This window comes from Pinus tabuliformis, chromosome 2_1 (genome assembly GCF_031772625.1).
Source record: "Pinus tabuliformis cultivar Carrire ecotype Pingquan chromosome 2_1, CPIR1, whole genome shotgun sequence".
NCBI classification, from domain to species: domain Eukaryota; kingdom Viridiplantae; phylum Streptophyta; class Pinopsida; order Pinales; family Pinaceae; genus Pinus; species Pinus tabuliformis.
Window position 1 is genome coordinate 282,373,379 of NC_142299.1, and position 17,266 is coordinate 282,390,644.

At 34.3% G+C, this 17,266-nt stretch overlaps 1 pseudogene; it reads left to right on the forward strand.

The window, feature by feature from the left end:
- Positions 1-4,175: 4,175 nt before the first annotated feature.
- Positions 4,176-4,877, forward strand: LOC149199875 (DNA topoisomerase 2 pseudogene; annotated as a pseudogene).
- Positions 4,878-17,266: the final 12,389 nt, after the last annotated feature.

The window sequence follows — 17,266 nt, forward strand, 5'->3', positions numbered from 1 at the left end:
TTCTATTCATCTAAGGGTTTTCTTATGTCAACAAACACATGGTATCTCCCCATGCAAAAATTCTTCCAAATATGAAGAAAAGGTCTCAAATGATATGTACATTGAGAAATGTAGTGCAAGCAAGAACTTGTACATGTTTCAAAAAAACATAAATACAACAAGATAGAGAGGTATTGCTCACATTGAAAAACTGAGAGAAATAAATGCACAATAAGGATGAAATTACTAGTTTTCAATAGGTTGAAAGGAAATTGTACAAAGAATCAATACAATTATATGGATCTGTATGTTCATATGGAGCAATAAAACAGTTGTACGACTTATGCCTTTCTTTTTTGTGTAGATCGTATACCTCATTTTGAAATGATTTTGATGACCATGCAAATGTTATTTGAGTAGATTGTAGAGGTTTCCTTGAGGTATGTAAAGCTAATTTTGAAGAAGAAATTACTTATGTATCTAAAAAACTCTTTTATTCTTCAAGTACTTAAATTTTTAGTTATTGTGTGATTGATTCCATGATCTGAAAGTAATTTCTACATTATATTAGATTTAGCAATTTATCTATTTAACTAGGATCATATGGATAATAGTCACCTAGGGTTGAATTTTTGTAATGTACTTAACCCCAAATACATCAAAAGGTAAATTATGCCTCCAAATATGTGAAAATGTGTCTGAAATTTTGTAATGGGATGTTAGGTTTTGAGCAAGCCTCGACGAAATTTAGGGCTTCAATCGAGAAATCTGGTGAAAGAGATAGTTGTTCGGTCAAATCTGTTGATATTTTTGTCAGGATCTCGGATGGCGCCTCCTTATGCTGCAGGGAGGAGGCAGACTCATTGGTTCCGGAAAAGTTTGGGGAAAAGGGAATCCCTTCTGTGATATTTTCCAGTGATGCAAAATTTTTTTAGTTTGGTGTCACTTCCATCTCCATTCCAAGCTACTAAGGTGGAGGGTTTGTCTAGATGGAGATATTCTCTGTCGGGTCTTCCAAGTAATCTATCAATTCCTCCTCCATAACTATATCTTCTAGACACTATCGAGCCTTTCAAGGGAGTAAAAAATAAAATTGTCATAGAAAAATACCTTAACCTATGGACACAACGCAAACCCTAACCCCCACCTAGCCACAATGCACGACATTAACTCCTTGATCCATTAGGGAAGACCACCGACCAGGGCTTCTAGATGCAACCGCCTGAAGAGGTCCGACATCATTCCAACACTTATCTTATTCTCATTGTGGCTATAGTCATGGTGAAGCGCGCCAGAATACCTTGAAATCTGTTAGAGAAGACCGCATACCGACTACTTTGTATGCATAAATAGGTCTATTTTCATCACCTGTAAGAAAACCCAAACCCCATCTAAAACCTGTGATTTCAATAGTGGTAGTGATGCTAACCACAGAACCTGAGATATTTAAAACAATAATTTAGGATGAAATAATAATTTTGTATTAAAATGATCATTTTTGTCTTAAGTCTTTTTTTCTTAAAATTTTATTTTATGTTAAGCCTTTTTTTCAAAGCCACATGTGTTTGGCGCTTTTCAAAGCCTCTTTTCGTTAAAATTTTATCATTTTGTCCTATCCCGACTCTGCTTGTCTTTGGTGTGCCTGTGAAAGTTTGAGTCTTCTATTCTATGTGGTCTAGGGTCCTAAGAAGTTTCAGGTTCCTCTCCTCTCCTATTCGGGCCCTTAGAGATTATTTCCCCGTTTATGAGGGATTACCATGATAATCATGTCCTTAAATATCAGGGGCTTGGGAAGTGCCTGAAAAAATCCTCATACTTTCGCACTTGATTGGGGTTAATCACCCATATATTATCCTTTTACAAGAGATGATGATGATTGGAGACAAAATTTGGACCATTCTCCTTTGCATATGTCCCGAATGGCAGATATGTGATGTGGACGCTTTGGGTTTATTTGGTGGTCTTACGATCATTGATCCTATGACAATACTACTTCACTATACTTTTTGACCACCCGAAGCTTATTTTGATGTCTACCCTTCTTATTTCATGACAAGACTACCCTACATTAAGCCACCAAATTTCTATCATATCCATACTTATAGACAAGCACAACGAGGCTATATGTCCAGCTTTCCATGGAGGAAGATGAACCCAAAGGCATAAGCGATAATGGCTTCATCAAAGAAGACAACATGTGCCTTTATGACACAAAAATCAACCAAGAAAATAAGAAAATAAGAGAGCAAGAATACATTGATTACGGCAAGGAAAATAAATATCCGAAGAACATAGGTGGTCACAAGGTAGATGCTCTAGCATAGATGGATTCTAATGATCCAATCATCCCTAAAAATTACAGAGACCCAAAAATTACCTCGGATTCACCTGAACCTAGGCTTTTAAGAGTCCCAAATCAAAGAAATCGATGTCGAGGAAATGGACATGGACTCAGACAAGTAGGATTGAGGCTTCGTGCTAGAGGAGAAGCTTCCAGAGGCCAAACCCACTCAAAAGGTAGCTAACTACATTTTATCTTTATTTTTGAATTAGAAGAATTATTGTTTCTTACCCATGAGGAAATTCTGTTGGCTTAGGTCTCAAGTCCGAATGGTAAATATTCTTTCAAAATCACCTGGGACATTCGTGATATGCCATTTGGGTGGCGCAGACCATGGTGAAAATGCAACCTATTGGTTTGGTTAAACTCTGCTAACCACACAAATGAACCAATGTTAACTTGGGTGTCCTAGGTGAATCAATTGGGTTTCATATCATTCTCATTTGTTCACTATTTTAATTGTTGCTTTGTTTTCAATCATTCCTTCCTGGCCTTTTCCCATAATTCTAATTCCTTGCGACCTTATTAAAATTTTATGATTATCAATAGAGTGTATTTTTTGTGGTGTCATTAATTTAGGATGTTGTAAACACAATTTTCTTCTTAGATGTAAATTTTATTATAATAGGAAACAAGTGGAAAACAAACAATATAATGACATGTGCCCTAAACTTTGTGCCTTGCTTGGCATGACTTTTCAAGGCATGGGAAAAGTTGATAGAGGATTGAATTCACTATAGTTGATGTTGTTTTTGTGATTGATGATCTCAAGTTGAATGACATGTATAGATTGGAAGTGACTATATTCAGTGTTGTTCTTTTTATTGATGATCTCAAGTTGAATAGTATGTATAGATTGAAAGATGGTATCATAGATCAAATGACAATGGGATATTGAAAGCTAAAATAAAAGTTGATAGACTCAACCTAGAAAATGGAGTAAGTTTTGGACCAAGATTCAATTAAATCTATGCAAAACTGTGTTAATAGTGAATTCACTAGGGTTTTTGCTCCCAATGGAGAAATATGGCTAAGATAAAATCATTAGAGGAGAGTTCTTATGAATCCATTCTTGAAATTATCTTAACTTGCTTAAAATTCCAGGATGAGGTTCCTTCCATGGAGCACTCTTAGAAACTCCATAGACATAAAATGACGCCAAAATTAGGTTATTGCCTAGCCATTTCTGTCAAATCTTTGTCATATTTTCACAAAACAACATACTTTCGACGTAATATGAAATTTTATTCATCAAATTTAGAAAATACAGAATGTAATGATCTAATAAATCATGTAATACTCGTCATCTAATTAACTAATTACCTTTATTTTTTTTAACATAACATGATTATCTCATAAAATTTATGACAATAGTCACTAGAAACAAACCGAAAAACACAAAATAACAAGTATAAGTGTTCTCGAATTATTTTAAGTAACTCAAATGTAACATTAGTATATAATTATAATATATATAAGATACAAGGAAAATCATTATCATTGTGATATAGAAGGTTATAGAACAAATATAATTTTATCCAATGCTATGAGCAATATTTAGAAGAGCATCAGTTTCCATCAAATCCTAAGCTTAATCCTTATGAAAACATTCTACCTTCATAGCGTTGAACAAATAACACATAGTTATAAAAATTCGTTAGAATCTAGGTTCACTATTCTAAGGTCAACTTATAAAAGTTGTAGTTCTATTGTTTTTCGAATTATTATGCCACACAAACCGTAAAACTATTTAACACTCATCTTTCTCATATCTGCCCAAAACAACACACTTTCCCTCTAGACCTCGATAAATAGTTCTTTTTTCAAACCCATTAAAATACAAACAATCCACAACATGGATTTCATAGAGGTGTGGGTTGTTTGGATTGTGTATTTTGTGTGGCGCGTGGAAAACCCAAATCTACTGCTGTGTCAAGCCATTCTCTATGTCATGGAGGGCGAGAAAAAGAATCCATTACAACCAAGTCATAACACCAACATCCAACAAGCGAACACAAATAACGTGGGTAAAACCGACAAAGAAACATACCAGAAGAAGACTCAGCTAGAGCACATCCTTCTTCGTCCCGAAACCTATGTTAGCTCCATTGAGTAGCATACCTAGTCCCTATAGGTTTACGAATGCAATGAGATGGTTCACCAGAGCATCTCATACATGGCAGGTCTTTACAATATTTTCGATGAGATCCTCGTCAATGCAGTCGATAACAAGCAGTGGGATCCCTCCAAGGATTCCGTGAAGGTGACCAACAACATGGAGGATAATTGCATCAGCGTTTACAACAATGGAGATGGTGTTCCCATGGAGATTCACCAGGAGGAGGGTGTGTATGTGCCAAAGATGATATTTGGGCATCTGTTAATGAGAAGTAACTATGATGACTCTAAGAAGAAGACCACCGGTGGAAGGAATGGGTATGGTGCCAAGATGGCTAATATCTTTTCTACCAAGTTTATTATTGAGACCACAAATGGGAAGTGGCAAAAAAAGTACAAGCAGTATGGCTCAATGCTTATTGTCTCTGCTTTTGCTTAGTTTTGTATGGGGAGGCCCTCGAGGGTTTTTAGGACTTTCAGAGTAACGACATTTGAGTATATTTTTACTAACATGGTTGTTTTTCAGAAGTGGCCTGAGTTATATTCACTTTTTTTTCAGACTCAAATAGCTTTAATATTCCAGATGTGTTCATTTCTTGTTATGATTACACAACATATCCTTTCTTTTTATGGGTTTGTTTCCTGTTATCAAATTCCTTACCTGTTACTCAGCTTTGTTCGCTATTGTCTTTCAAAAAGGCTTTGTCTCAGAACATTCATACTAGGATGTGATCCCTTAACAGTGTTTTAAGGTCGAGAACATTTGATGACCTTTCTATGACATGGTTGTTTGTCAAAAGTTGTCCGAGTTATATTCTTCTCTAAGTCTCATTTTATCCATTTTTCTGGACTTAGATAGATTTACTCTACTAAACATGTTCATTTCTTATTAAGATTATAGAGCATATATTTTCTTTTATGGTTTTGCTGCTGTTATCCAGAGTCTTACCTGTAACCCAGTTCTGGCTACTTATTTTTGTTCCCTTCTATAAAGAATTGAATGGATATCCTGAAAGATTGAATTTTGTTTATACAATGCTTCATTCATTTCCACTAAAACACTAAAATCCAGATGCCAAAGGTGTTTGTTAGATTTTGCTTATGAATGCAAAGATCAGGTTGGTGTATTTCATATATTCACATTGCAATATTGAATGATGAATCTAAATCTTCAATGGTCCATGGATTGAATTTTAACTCATTGAGATCTCTGTTTGTATGGAATTGAGCTTAGTAGCAGTATAACAACTTTCAGTTCTATTATTAATAAAGTTTTGTACCTCTGGAATTGGAATTGGGTTAAGTAGCTACATAACAACTTTGAATTCTCTTCCAAGTCTGGGTACTTGCCTTTGATTTCTGGCACATAGGCAAGCCTTGAAAGTGTGAGAATATGCAAAAATAATCTCATGGGAGAAACACCCATTTCACTCTAAGGTCTCTGTGTGTCAGCAACAATGGGTTTCATAAGTGGAGTACTCTCCCATGGAAACCCAAAAAACTCGTGGAGAGAAGAAACCAAAAGAACTAGATGAATTAGGAACTTCCAGGTTTGGTGTCAAAGCTGAAGCCATTCCATATCCCTGCTAGAGTAGGATATTTCTCAAAACATAAATTGGGTTGAATATGTGGCATATGTAAAGGTATGGAAAAAGACACATGATCAAGAAATTCCATGGTGTTACCTCAGTTGGTTGATGTACTAACCACAATCCAGCAGACCATTCAGTTAAATACCAGAATGAAGTACCTATTTCAATGTAATTGATACGTGGAGTAGGGGTCTATGTGTCTTTACTGATGTTTTTTCTTCTTTTAAAAAATAGAGGGCATGGGCTTGACCTAATTTATTGGTAGGTGAATACTTTTAAAACCTTTTCCTTAACAATTTTTAGCATGATGAGTTTTGTTAGAATCTACCTTATGAGGAAATAAATGGTGCGAATGTCATGACCAATGTTTTGGCTGAGAGAGTTCCTACATGACAAAGATTAATGAGACAACAACACTTAAGGAAATATTTGTGGATTAGTTACAGGAACAACAAGAAGATTCTAATCAGAATCAACATTGTGAGAGCTTACTTGGATAGATTTGAAATTAATATTATTCAATAGAAAATTGTGGCAGGAGGTGATGTGGTGGTTGCACACGGGCTAGATTTTTAGTAGGAAAAAGTCAATGATACTCATCGAAAAATATAAAACTTCATAAATTCATCATAAAATAAATTAATTGAAGATAGACATGAGAATTCTTCTACAGGATTCAGAGTGATCTCAGGTGAACTGTGAAGGTTCTGTAGATGTGCTTAATGGAAACATCTCATGCCTAAATATGCAATCACCATACTTGATTCTAGTTCACCTATACATCTTCCATTCATCTTACACTACCAACACAGAGTTGAGTGCATGCTAGACATAGGTCATTTTGACAGAGGTCCACCTGTGCAACATATTTCTTAGAAAACCATTTTCAGTACAACATATCACATAATTTCAAGGTTGGTTTGTGACTACAGAAAATAAGTTACCCTAAACTCTTCAAAATGAAAGTAGAAACAGAAAAACATGAAGTAGAAAGAAAGGATTGGGGATTTATATGTTGTACATGACGTTTAAATCCTTAAGTTTTTTGTGTAGAGAACCATACAACATTGGACATGGGGCCTATAGTATGTCAGAAATTGCTATGTTAACATGTCTACAACACTTATCATATTGTGTTGTGATCAATATTCTCTCTTATACAAGAAATCCTACTAAGGTAGAACAACGAGGAACAATAACTTAAATGGAAACACTCTATCAATTTTTCCATGAACATAGTGGGTTACTCTCTGTTATGTTCTAGATAGATAACACTTTATCATTTTTTCCATGAACATAGTGGGTTACTCTACAATGTATGATACCGAATCTCTAAACCTATATGTTCTTGGTGGAGTAATTGGAATTTGGAAATGGCCATAATAGACTATAGCTCTTTTTAGAACACACAAAAGAAATGTCATTTCACTGCAAAAATAATACAAATTTTAAATCCAATATAAAAAATTTATTACAATATTGCCACTGAAACAAAACAATTTTTCTCAATGCCAAGCATCAAACATAATGATTGCATTTAACAAAAATTCAAAGAAAAACCATATAGTGATAACTTCTTTTTAGCAACCATAGTGTTGTTTGTTTTAACTGAAGCATTGTGAGCATATTTTTGTAATGTATCAATAATTATGAATAATTATATGTTACTTTATATGTTATTGCCATTGTTGAGGAATTTCATAAAGTTGTGTTTTTTCAAAACTTTTTTAGGGCTTTCCATGATGTGGATTTCCTTAGAGAATTTTTGTAGCTACCAACTATTATCTTATGTACTTATGTTTCTATTTCATGTTTGGTGAATTAGCAGGTGAGCCCTGTAACTAGCACACCACTCTCTAAAGTTCTTTCTTTACATCCATTAGAGGAGCCTAGCCCATTGGGTTTAACATTGAAGAAAACACCTTCCTTCATAGAACTTATTTAAATGAATCTTTCTCAAAGGGATTTGATAGTTCCCTTAGTTGTAGATAATTCAAGCCCAGAGGTGGGCAGAATGAAAGATCCAAAATGTGTGGCATGACCATCTATTGTTGACAAGCGCAAGGCCTCTAATTTTCTAGCCTCATTTTTGATAATTGTTTCTTGGGAAGTAATGTACAAGAATTAACTGTCAAGTTTCATATAAATTCATCAATTTTTTATAGCCACATATGGAAAATTGTAAAATTGTACAAAGTAACTCAAATTTAATGAATTTTCATTAACTTAAATGACTACGATGCCACCATATTTCAAGATACAAAGATTATTTGGTGGAAAAATGCTATCATGCAATACGTAAGATTGTTTGGGAAGTATTGGAGAGTGGTTTGAAGAGAAAGATAGAGGTTCGATGGTTAGATATAACCTCTTTGAGGGCCAATTTTCCAGACAATGAACCTCACACCTTAGAGATTGAAGTAAGTATCTGGGTTGTTTATTTTTTTTTGTCTAAAGTGATGTGGTGCCAAAGTGTAAGTATATTTGAAGCAGTATATTTTATTCTATCTCATCCAGGTATCCAGGCCTTCACTTTTCTTTAGGGATATAGATCTTTAGCTAAGGGAGAACACTGTTTGGTAGTTTTATTCTGACATTATAAGAGGCTACACCTCTATATGCAAGTCATCAACTCATTTCATAAGATATGTTGATTCAATAAGGTATTGATTTCCCAACAATTAAACATTGTATACATTTATTTGAATGGAATGTTCATCATGTTCTAATAATATCAATTAAAAATTCCATATCTTAAGTCAATGAGAAGAGAGGTTGCTTACTTGTATTGAAATGATAGGAGTTCCACCTTTTCAGCAGCCCCAATGAGGAAATGCAACTAGAATTGAAAGCTATTTGTTTAATGAGCTTCTTGCATTTACAAATGTTGTATATTTAAAATCTCAACACCAAGCTTGCTAATGGTACATGTTACAAGTATGATGCCAATAGCAAGTTGTGACCATAATTTAACATTCTTGGGAGCTTAATGTTACACAACCTTTGAAATCAGGAGATTAGCCAAATCATTATTCAATACTTGGATTGTAAATCCCATTTGCATAAAATGTGAATCCACCATGATAGGAGTTGAATATCTTCATGCAAGTCTCTTGAAATTCAACGTTAGACATATGTAACTTCTTTTACACTTTACAGTCTCTATCTCAACTTCCACTTAACTATTCCTACAGGCTGTGGCTTAGGAGGACGTGTCAATGCTCAATTGACTATGGGATATGAGGCATTTTCCAATTTGATAGTACTCCCAATCCTATAAAATATGTACAGAGCACATTATGCATTTCTTAGTATGAATTTTACTCCATGTGAGTACTTTGTGGGGTGCTCCATATGTTCTTGATGTTGTAACGTAATGTAATTTCCCATAAATATAAATATAAATATAAATTAAATTAAATAAAAATATTAATGTGATGAAATGTAAAGATTTTAACTTGGTCAAAATAAAATAAAAAAATAAAAATAAAAATAACAAAAAAACCCTACAAAAATAAAATAATAATAATAAAAAATATGACACATAGTATTGAGATCCCATGTTTTTGATGTGGAATATAGCATATTTAAAGGAGGAAATTAAACTATCCTAGATCCATCATAACTCTGGATCTACCAAGCACCAAGAGGGATCAAATCTCTTGAGCTGCAAACTTCTTTTAGGGTGAAAAGAGATTTGATCCCTCTCAATGCTTGGTAGATTTGGAGTTAAGATTGATCTAGGTTGGTTATAGATTAATTAAGGACTAAAATTTCATGACATGAAATCCTAGGTATTTCATCATAGGATAAGTATCTCTCACATGTTTCATACATATGAAATAGGAGTCTGCTCAACATTGTTGATCATGATTGTTAATTTTTTTTTGTATGATTTTCAGAAGTAGAGGGAAGTGAATTGTCATAACCTCTATATAATTTTGTTGGATGAGAGTTGATTCTGCAGGTTCCATTTTATTTTAAGCCAAAAAAAATTGCATTTGTATGTTTTGGAGAATACATTTGTTGCGGTTTTCTTAAGGAATACTTGATAGAAATTATGAAAAAATTCTACAATGTGATCATCGATTAAACCTGCTAAGTAAGGAAGGCATCATGGGTCGAAATTCCCCATATTTTGATTCTAGTGGTGCACTATCTCAAGAATAGAATGAATATACTTGTTATGGTGCAACACATGAGCATAAATATTATTTGTTTCCACATTTTGATCATTCAAAAGATAACTATCTGCTACCTTTCTCAAATATTTCAGATACCAGAATAGTTAGGGTTTCACCACTAGTCAAAGAAATGAACATCTTGAGTTCGATGATCGGGTTTTAGACTATCTACTACAAGACACACCTTCTCCCTGCTTAGGTATAAATATATTTTTTTGTTTTCCATTTGTTTTTCATTTATGCATTTGTTAAGTTTTCTTTCAAATTTCAACTAACGTAAAGATTTCAAAAGCTTTTGTAGAAGTATGTTATGGATTTTTGAGTGTGCATATGCATTACATCTATCATACCTATCTAATAAACTTAAAAAGTAATGGAATTTTGATAAATTCATTAATGTACTCACATGATAGTGAAGAAAGTGGAATCAATTATGCTAATGACCTGCATGTGAATGAGCAAATGAGATTTTTGGCACCCTATGGTGGTTTGGGAAATCAAAGCTCTAATTTGGTTTCACATAAATCCATGGATACATAAGTAAACTAAACAGTATCTAGCTCATCATAGATTAGGTGTCCTAACGATTTAGTTCCAATTGTTGAAGAGACCTAGAAAGAAAATAAAGTGATGCTTGGTGATATTGCACAACATTTGCTAAGTGATTCACTCTGATCAGTTGGATGTGATGAGAAAAAGGATATTGCATGTGTCAATTCAATGCATTCTCTTTTAGAAAATGATGTCTCTATAATACATGCATCCAATGGGAATATTGGAAGCTTAGAAAATTCAGGGGTAGGTCATGGTTTGGGGAGGCTAGTGAAAGGAGAAGATGATGGACAAGAGTGTGAGATAAACAATGCTATGACAAAAGAAGTTTTGAGTAGGGATGACAAAACTAATTCCGAATTGAATGTGATGGAATATGGTTTACATAGATTGTAAACTGTTAACATGTATTCCCAGGCCAGAATCATTAGTAGATTTTCTAGTGAATATTCCTTGAATTGCATATTTTCCTTATCATTTTGGTCATTCTCCTGATGAACTCATCACAAGTTCCAAACAATGTTGAACAAATGGATGGAACCCTTTTCATTGAAATGTGATTTCTCATGGTGATAGTGATAGAAATCAATTGCTGGGATCATGTAATTGTATTTCTTGTAGACTGTCATTGAAATATTGGTTGAGAGAACTGCAAGGTCCTTATTATTTTTGGGTTGACTAACATCAACATTTCGTTGAAATTTTTCTCTTGGAAGGTGCTAAGCATGGTCCATTATCAGCGGGATGTGATGAGAAAAAGGTTATTGCATGTGTCAATTCAACACATTCTCTTTTAGAAAAATATGTCTCTACAACACATGCATCCAATGGGAATTGTGGAAGCTTAGAAAATTTAGGAGCAGGTCATGATCCGGGGAGGCTAGTGAAAGGAGAAGAGGATGGACAAGATTGTGAGATAAACGATGATATGACAGAAGCAGTTTTGAGTAAGGATGACAAAAGGTATGAACTGAATGTGATGGAAGATGGTTACATAGATTGTAAATTAGCAACATGTATTCTCAGTCAAGACTCAGTCTCGAGGAAAACAAGTGCTACCATTTCTCTAGATATTCCTAAGATTAGACATCATATCTTGGGATTTTTAAAAACATGTTATTTACATGTTAAATTGTATAGCTCCCTTTTAATAGGCACATGTGCATGTCTTCGTTTGACTTTGAGAATCATAAGCATGATGTGGTCTTTTGCATTTCTTTTAGGCTTTAGCACATTTACATTTTAGAAACATGTTTTATTGTATAATCAAGTATTAGGTCTGGAAGATGCCATGTCACTAACACTAAGGATTTTTTTTCCTGTAATTTATAGTCAGATTTCAAGAGAGTATACATTCATGTTTTCAATATTGGTAATATTATTTTCTTATACCTATGTGATATTGCAAAAAATATATCTGATTTAATTTCTGAAGCTTTTCCATAGATTGAAATATAATGGATTCCTAGCTTTCCATTCAATGAGATATGAATTGGTCAAATACAATAAATTTGTGGATACATGTATTATTAATTTTGTGGATACATGTATTATTAATTGAAGAGTTGAAGTTATGATTGTGGATAAGGTGGTAATTTTTTTATTGTTTTGTTAGAAAGTGTTTTTAAAGCTTATACATGGCTTATTATTTGCATACCAGAACACAAGGGCCTTTAAAGAGGTTGCAATTATTCGTCATCCACGTGTAGGGGAATATGCCTTTGGTTTTATTACATCATCACTTGTCCTTCAGGTTGTTTCTTATGCTTTAGATATACTTGAAGTTGAGTTAATACTGAAGCATTCCACATGAATGTTGAAATTGAGTGGCAGATGGAAATGTTTCTTGCATATCTGCAAATTGATATCTAGTTGCAGATTATCATTATTGTCATAAATAAAACTCCATGTTTATTGGTAAACATGCAATGTCTTTCGAAATGCTATAGTTTAAATAAATATTATTTCAATTTGTATGGAAGGTAGTTCTTGCTTTTCTCACATTGTCATATGTAGTTTGTGAGTGGAGATGAAGAACTCTGTGATGTCTATGTTCCCATGAATCATCTATATATTGGTGACATTTTCCTTTTTAACTCTAAATATATTATTCAACCAAACTTATATGTTCATGAAAGCATAGGTTGGTAGTCATGCATTTTTCTTCCATTACTGTTATTATTTATGGTGTATATTTTTCCATGATATATTTCATTCTTTTTGGGATTTTGTTTCATAGATCTAGGGATGATACTTTACCCTCTTCTTTTCACTTTCCAAAACATGTTCTTTCCATTCTATTTTACACTATAGTTTGCAATAAAATTAGCTATCCATCCTTACTTCCTTGGAGGCGTGTGTTGTGACTTCATATCCCAACTTCATTGGAGACCTACATTGTGGCTTCATATATTGTACATTTGTAGTAGTGGAAAGTAATCATAGGAGGAAGGAGAAGGTTATTAATGTGGAATGGACTCCCAACATAGGGATATTGCATTGTAGTAGTAAGACCTGCAATTCTTATGAGCATCACATAGATAACAACCACAAACCAAAGAGGGCCCACAAGGCATGACACCAAAACCACTTAGTGATGTTAATGGCAGAGTGAAGGAGGATTCTATAACATTGGGAACCTGCACTCCAAAGGAATGGAATCCCAATATGGGAATGTGCCACTTTGGTAATGAGACTTGAAACTATTACAAACCCCATATATATAGTCATTATTATTATTTTTTCGAAGGAAAATCTCATGGGAAATCCAAGGGATGTTTCCCCACATTTGTGGATGATATCCCTTGTAAACCTGTTGACACATACTTTTTTGTTTAACCTAGGGGGATTTGGTTTAGAGCTTCAAAAGAAAATGAGCAACTGTTGGAATGACACATTTTAGGAATTTTGAGCATTTTCAAGGGAGTGGAGGCATAGTGCTTTCTCTTTCTTTGTCTTTGCAGAATCATGTGATTTCTTGTGGTTTGGATTCAGTAGGCATGTGTGTTTGGGTCATGCTCTTGATTTAGGACCACGTGATACATTTTTCTATTTTGTATTCCCCTATCCTTAGCTTTGAGCAAGAATAATTGTGGAATTGGATGGCCTCTTCTTTGTTGACAAATTAATGCATATTTAGGGGGGGACCTGTCATGTGCGAAGGAGACATGTGTGGAGGCAGGGTTTTATATATGGACTTTATATATTGTACATATGTAGCAGTGGTATCCCTTTGTCTATATTTTCTTTTTTTACTTCAAAAAATAGTGTTGGTGTTGCCCAAGATGCTTATTGCATGATAATCCTTTGCAAGGTCACTATTGGGGAAAATGATATGTTGGTTCAAGATATTATGAGATATGATTTATGTGCTTCCTTTAATTCTATGCAAAATGGAAAGTCCTCAAGATTGGATGGTTTTCCTTATGAAGTCTCTAAGTTCACGTGGGACTTTATTGGGGATCATATTTGTTGTTTAGATGTAGATGTTTTTTTCTAGGTTCCTCTTTGAGTCCCTCAAGTCTCAATTATGGCTTGATGAAGCCTATTCCTAAGAATGCAATGAGAGACTCTATAAGTGGTTGGTAGCTTATTACTTTGCTTACCATTGCTTACAAATTTGTGGCAAAGGATTTTTCTTTGAGGATCTGGTGAGTTTCCAAGTATGTAGTGTGACCGAAGTGGACTAGGTTTGTCCAGGGGTCTGGTCAGCCTGGGAGGCAATGGAGTGGGCCAGAGAGATAGGGAAACAATGCCTTAAGTTGAAGATTGAATTTGAAAATCCTATGATCGAGTTGGTTGTTCTTTCATCTTTAAGATACATTGATGTGCTTAGGTTATGATTCATAGTGTGTGGGTATAATGAGTGATATTTTCACCAATTCCTTGGCCTTCATTTTGTCATAAAGCCTTATCCCTATGGATAGTGTTACATTAGTTGATTCAATAGGGCCATCCTTTGGTGCCTTATGAATGAGGTAAAATTATTCCCCACATAAAACTTCAATGTGTTAACAAGAAAAAATAGGGAAGTATATATATACCAACATAGGAGCCCAAATGACACATATTAGAACTAGGAACATATGCTTTACTTTTCTTTTCTTCTAGTTGATGCTTTGCTCTAGAAAGAGTTATATCACACTTGGCAGGATACAGACTTGCATAAATAGCTTCCAACTGAATATCACACACAAATTCATTGTGTCATGTTTATAGAGTAATACATCAAACTTTTGCATGATATGTCATGAATCAATGACATGACAAATGTATATCATAGAGACATTTTCATGACTAATATCAAAGTACTGAAGGAAAATCTTTGCATCTTTTAGAAATAGGAAAAGGTTTTCTCTTCAATGAAGATGACCTATGCATAGGATAAAAACACTCCAGAATCTTATATGGGGATTACTTTTGAGAATATTTTACAAATTTGTGTAACTATTTATATAGAAAACCAAATATGATGAGTAGCATCAATGTGATGGAATATGAAATATAATTTATCTTCTGCAGATAATTATATCCATTTTTCCCAAATATAATATTTTACAAGAAACATGAAATTGAGGAAAGAATAACTAGTGATAAAATTAAAAAACAGATGTCTTTAAGTCATGAAGAATTCAATATATGGAAAATAAGAAATGAATCTCCACAGTTAAAAGGCAGCATAGTTTCCTTGAGACTAATAAGAATGTTTCCACGTGATCTACAGTAACTATAAAAATAAACACTTGACAATATAGGATTGTTTATAGCATCAATCATTGTGCTTTTCGAGGTACTACATGTGAACATGTATTTGATCAAAGAACACAAAAATTGGGTGTGAGCCTTTGAAGTCATGGAGGGTCGGGAATCATTCTAATCACAAGATTATATTTAGTAGGGACCTACAAGCTCTTGCTCCTTGAGAAGGACAACCATGCTGTAACATAGATGGCCTACTTGGAATATAGATCAACTGAGTACGTTTGATAGGAGGAGATTGAATTTCTTATTGCATTTTATGTTAGACTCAATTCATAAGTAAAATACTTCTCTTTAAAAAAAATGAAGTATTTTTACAGGAATGGCTAGTCAATATAAAATTTAGAAATTCTGTAAATAAACACCTGTGACCATCTGCTTTTGGTTTTCCCAAATAGGGATAGACCTTAATGCAAGGGTTAATAGCCTTATTACACCATGCAAGCCTTGAGACAAAAACTTATAAAGTTATAAGGTCTATGGATTGGGGTGTTGTATAAAATTAGGGTTTATAAGGAATCAATAGATATTCCATAAGACCTATAATATATATTGCTTGTTATCATGTTTTAACTACCTGGGTATGGCAGAGAAGGGTATCCCATTCCTTGGGTTGTGTAGGCTGACGGGAAAGAGAGATGGTCGGTTAGAATTGATGTAGGAGTTAACATAGTGTGAGTTGATGGGAAATTGGGCCATGTGAGAGGACTATAGCCATCCATAGTATAAATTTGTCCTTGTGGACTCACCGTCCCATTTTTACTAAAAATTGCATCTTTGACCAGATGAAAGACACAATGACCTTGATGGCCCATGCGACAACTTAAATATAAGCAGCCCAATTGTGCTTCTAAAATAAGAAAACTGTGATTTTATTTCAATGGATATTTTTTCTGCTTTTCGACAGATAATGAAAACCATGGAAACTAGAGCTTACTCCTCTTAGACAAAAGTGGCTTATCTAAAGGCCTTTCATTATTCTTATTTTCCATGGAAGCTTTCATGCTCAACACCTGACCCAATGATGTTATTGGCATGCCATTAATATTTTCTTGCTCATTGCTATTGTCTAGATCATTTGGATCAGAATATACATGGTTTTTCCAATTACTGACTCGGTTATGTGGCACATCATATCTCTTCACTACGGTAGATAAATCACCAGCTTTTCTATGTTGTCCATTTTGTGCTCTCCATTTTCTGAGCTGATCCTCAACTATTAATTTCGCTGCATTTTCTCTCCTTTCCTTCTGTGAGGAAAATTGAACAGACTCCCTCCTTCCTATTATCTCTTTATTTGCTACTTCCAATCTCTTCAATATTTCCCATTCACTATCCTTAGCTGCATCTATTTGGGCTACAACAGCTGCCACCCGCTTGTCAGCAAGTTCCTCAGCTTCACATGCCTCATTGTTCAGTGCAAAGTACTCATTAAATGAAAGTGTAACTGATAGAGTCCTGGCCTTGGAATATCCAACAATTGACTCACTCTGATTCATAGCATCAATCCTAGCAAGAGACAATACTTCTCATGCCTGAGCTACTTCTGCAATTTTTATAGCTTCTTGTAGCCTACTCTCTGCAGTTCTAGTACCAGCCTCTGATTGTGCAACTTCTTCCTTTTATTTGTGCATATCCTCTCTAGTTTCTTCAGCTTCAATCTTGGCCTTATCTGCCTCAGCAGTTGCTTGCTGTAAAGCTCTTGAAAGCTCTGTCATAGCTTCCTTGGATTGCCTCTCTCC